Source organism: Lepidochelys kempii, chromosome 5 (genome assembly GCF_965140265.1).
Source record: "Lepidochelys kempii isolate rLepKem1 chromosome 5, rLepKem1.hap2, whole genome shotgun sequence".
Lineage (NCBI taxonomy): Eukaryota > Metazoa > Chordata > Testudines > Cheloniidae > Lepidochelys > Lepidochelys kempii.
The window spans coordinates 119573260-119578301 of NC_133260.1; the positions used below are offsets into that span (position 1 = coordinate 119573260).

The 5042-nt window shown below is 45.3% G+C and overlaps 1 pseudogene; it reads left to right on the forward strand.

The window, feature by feature from the left end:
* Positions 1–428: 428 nt before the first annotated feature.
* Positions 429–2130, forward strand: LOC140911969 (signal peptide peptidase-like 2B pseudogene; annotated as a pseudogene).
* The last annotated feature ends 2912 nt before the right edge of the window (positions 2131–5042 follow it).

Consider the following 5042-nt stretch of genomic DNA (forward strand, 5'->3'; position numbering starts at 1 on the left):
GTATAACTAGGTCAGTTAGGAGGGGTGATTTTTTGTTTAGTTAGATCAGTACATTTAAAGCACTACACATTTCTAATGTAGACAAGGCCTAAGTAGCAGTCCCTGTGCTTCCTCAAGAACTGTGATTATCCCTGGCCTTTGTGCGCAAGTTGTTGGGTGGCCCCAAACTCTTCTCCCCCAGCCCTCCCCGCAAGAATAGCCCAGTTGCTAGATTCTGAGATGGAGGAAAGTGTCTCTATTCTTTGGTGAAAAGTCCAAATGGAAAAATGAAAGGGGACCCAGGAGTCAGCTCTGGGTATTTCCTATCTCTGTGAGGCCGTGTTGCATGAGGCCTCCTGTCTCCATGGAGACGAATCTGTGATGTGCAAGGTATTGTCTCCAATAGCCATGGAAAGGGTCACTGTGTGATGTGCAAGGAGGAAAAGGTAATGCCTGGCGGGAAGGGTGGTGCAACCTATCTTCATGGGAAAGGAAGAAGCAGAGAGAAGAGAATTTGTTGTAAGGCTCGGCCCCTCCAGGAGAACAGTAAAGGAAAGTGGGGGGCAGCACCAGAGGATTTCAGCTCAGAGTGGGTGCACTTGCCACGTGAGCTGAGACAGGCCCCTCTGCTGCCGCTTCAAGACTATACTGACTCTGCCTTCTGTTCTCCACATTCCCACCTGGCCCCTCGGGCATTCAGAAAGTTGGTCCCAGCAGTGATGTGGGGCAACTGCAGCCTCTCTGAGAAAGAGAGACTGGCCCAGCTGCACAGGGCCCAGGGTTTACTGGTATTCGTAAGAGAGAGACTAGACTCTTTCTTCACAGGAGGCGGCAGTAGGAGCTGTCAGTGCCCAGAGATTGCAGCTATTGCACCAACACTGACCCCATTCAACCATTGCCCTTGCATGCCAGTCATTGCTATCCCCATGGCTGTGCTCCATGACTCTGATATGCTGGATATCAGGGGCAAGAAATTCAGTGAGCCCCCACTCAGGGCTGCCATGTACCTCCCCACGAGGCCCACCCAAGACTACAGCATGGCAATCCTTGTCATCTCGGCAGTGGGCACCATCATGATTGGTGGCTACTGGGCAGGGCTTGCGATGGCAGCAAAACCTCAGCACACAGAGCACCAGGATGAAGAGGACGAGGAATGCAGTGACAAAGCAGCTGACTGCACCCTCACCATGATCTGTGTTACCATGGTAACATCCTCCTCGCTGCTACGCCTTCTCTATTGCTTTCACAATCACTTTGTGTGTGTTGTGATTGGGATATTCTACTGCATTTTCTCCAAAGCTCTCTGCAGTTGCCTCTCTCCTTTCGTGAGAATGCAGGATCCACTTGCCCTGTTTACACAAGAGCACACAAGTTTGGATGTTGCTTCTGAAAGTACCTTGCAGCTCCATCACTCTGCTTTGGTGGGTTTTCTGAAATGAGGACTGGTGGGCATGGATCCTAGAAGATGCTCTCGGTGTGGCCCACTGCCTCTTCATGATCAAATCCATTCACGTGCCTGCTATGAAGAATTGCACCTTTTATGTATTGGCTTTTCTGGTGGCTGATGTGCTTTACATATTCATCTCTCCTTTCCTAGCCCAATCTAGGGGGAGTATTATGGAGGTAGCAGCTCTCCGCCCCTCAGACTCTTCCATAAATGAAAAGATTCCTTTGGTACTGAAGGTTCTGAAATTAAACTCCTCTCCATTGGATCTCTGTGGCAAGGCATGCAAGATCCTAGGATTAGGGGATATCCTCATTCCAGGCTTCCTTGTAACATAATGCCACAAATTTGATATTCAGGTACAGTTATCCAAAGTCTATTATGTGGCTTGCACTATAGCTTATGGCACTGGTCTTCTAGGAACCTTTGCTGTCAGGGCATTGCTACAGATAGGCCAGCCAGCTCTACTGTACTTGGTGCCCCTTATGCTTATCACTAGCCTTTTTGTTGCTTTTTGGCACCAGGAGCTCACATTATTCTGGACAAGTCGTGGCTTTGAGAAGAACCTACCTTATCTCCCTTTGGAGAAGGCTCCTGCCAGCTATCCACAGCTCTCAAATAATTCTACGCACCAACATCTCAACAAGAGAGAGAGCAAGAAAAGACCAATCCCATACTCAGCTGAAAAAGACAACAGAAATGAATGATTACAAAGTGAACACAAGTGAGCTCAGTTCCATGCCGTATACAGAAGAACCAACCAGCCAAACTGGGGGTGACCATGTGCAAGAAATCTTCTGAGCAGAAAAGAGCAAACTGAACTAGATAATGCAACTCACTGGATTTGATCATATGATCACAAACTTAAAGTCCCTCATCATGTGTGTGAAATAGAGGATGTTTTAACAGGTTTCTCATCTGTGATGGTCAGTGATCCTTTTAGTGACCATTGCCTTCTTGTTTTCTATGTCATTTTTCCAGGTTTTAACTAAGGCAGCAAGCTGAGAAGGAAATTACAGAAGTCCTAGCACTATCAGAAGCAAGCAGGGTGATTACTAGTACCCCCAACCCCACCCGCACTGCCACAAAAGGGTCTGTGCTCCCCCCCCCCACCCCAAAATTGAAGGATTCCACAACTGTGGCTTTCTTGGGTTCCAACAATCAGCCATTGGTGCCTTAGGGAACAATAGGGGAAAAGTGACAAAATCCCAACCCTTGCAATCATGTTACCTTTTCATAGCTAGCTACATCAGGCAAAAGGCCAAGAAACTTGCTAAAAGTAAACAGACCTGAGGTTCTCCTTTACATTTATCAGCCCTCAAAATTAGGGAGGGATATTGTGGCCATAGATTTCACAGTCCCCAAAGGCAAGTTCAGCTTGTGTTGGCCTGGTTTGGTTATCTGCTACCTTTGTTTACTGGGTTCACCTACTAGTCACATGGTCGCAGTTGTTTCTGCCTTCCCTCTGAGATAGGCAACCGGAACTTCTTCCTGCAATCTGGCTCACATAGTCATCCAAGCCCTAGAGGCACCTCTTAAGGTCTACTTAGTATCTGGCAGAAAGTCAACCAGGTGAAGGAAGTCTTCAGATGAGTGGAGTTGGACCTCCTCCAAGATCTAACACCTCCCCCCCCCCGGAGTGATGTTGCCCTTCTCCAATGGGCAGGTTAGTTGGCAGAAGGAAATGAGTGGTTGAGATTGTGATTGCAGCCTATGGACTCACCTGCTCTCAAGAGGGGCTAAGCTCATTTCCAAAAAAATACCCTTTTAGTGCAAAGAGTTGGGAAGAGCCCATTTAGCACTGATCTAGGAGTTGCCCTAAACAGTCCCTTCCTGAAATCCAACTGCAAACAGCAGAAAAACCAGGAAAGGGATCTGTGTCAATGACAGGCAGCTCTCGCTGCATCCCTGCCTTCCCCACCAGTGTAGAGCCTTCCCCCATCCAGTAGCCACTAACATGCCTGCATCCCTGGTGAGCTGATCAATACATTCTAAATAGCTACAGCCCCTTTTTAGGAATTATCTTCCCTGTATCTCTCTTGCAGCCTCTCCAGGAAGTGTGTTTAAGTTAGCTGACCTGAACTAACAGTGTCTCACCTCTTCCTTCATTGAGGATTTGCCCATAATGCCAGCAGAGGAGCCTCCAGGTCCATTTTAGGTATACAGTCTTCTGTGCCGAGAAAAAGAAGTCGGACAGAGTATAGGTTTCCTCAGGAGGAATCTATGTGTGGACAACAACAGTAGTCTCCTGAGCTTACAACCTTAGAATCATCTTCGGGTCCTATTTTTGCAGGCTGCAAAGCAAAATTTAAGGAATGCACAAATGTGTGCAAAGTTCGTCCTCCTTTTACACAGCTCTAGTCACCATATCCAACAGTTACGAGGCCAATACATGAAACCAATGCAACAGCCAGCCCCCAAAAGGTGGTTTTTAAAATGACATTAGAGACCGTTCAAAATACTTCCTCTCCAGAGTTTTACATCTTAAGTTTTTATTTCCCATTTATGATATTCTCTCCACTATAGGTTGAGCTTCCTTTAAAACAAGGAAGCAAAAAAGCCTCAGGTGTCAAGCGTGAAGTGAATACATTGAAGAACCAGACTAACTTATAATAGCAATCACATTTCTAAAATTATGCAAAAGTGGAGGGAAAGTCTCCACAATGATATGATCAAAAATCATATCAGAGAACAAATGTCTCAAGCTGTTATAGTAGCGGAAATACTTGGGCTGAAAACCAATGTACCCAGACCTAAAAGACAATCCCAAACAAGTAAAATAAACAAATGATTACTAACTAATTATGTCATTTATGTTTATTGAAGGACTACTTGGTTTTGGATTTCTAAAGACTCCTGATCTCAGATGCATTTACCCTACATTGTCATTTTTCATCATATCTTTTTAGAATTTGATTGCAGTTCTTTAGAACTCTTAGCACTTTTGCTCAGTGTGGCATGACAATTACAGACACTGGAGAACTCAGAGAGGCTTCCTACCCTCAGATATACATGAGAGGAGAGGGTGAAGTCTGATCAGAAAACTTCTTTAATTGTATAAAAGAGCAAGAGATTTTGCAGACAACAACTCCTCTCCCCATTACTCCCAGTTTCCCTCAAACAACCAGGGCAGTGGGGAGTGGGGGAGTGTGAATCTGTCTCTCTCACATGCTCATACACAGAGATAGGCTACTGAGATATACAGCTCTGGATGCTAATTCTAGTTGGCTTATTTATTAAGGGAAAACTTTAATATAGCCCAGCAATTAGGAATTGATGAACAAGTGATGTGTAGATTGATTAGCTGTCCTTAGACTCCTTCTCCTCTTTACCATTAATAAGGTCTGATGGATGGTTATTTTTTTAAAGTTGTTTACTACAAAGAGACCAGAACTTGATAGACAGTATGGAGCTATCAGTAAAAGCTTGAAATAGTTTACTGGAGGGAAGTGTTTCAACAAAGAGCTCAAAGGAGGAACCAAGCTGCTTAGTCTGAGGTTTAAAATGGCAATTTAAATAAGTGAAAGAATGGAGGCTGTCACTGTATGTGATTGAGAAACTGTGCCAAGCCTTCAGATATAAAGGTGATGGGCACAATGTAAAAACCTGGGGGCTGTGG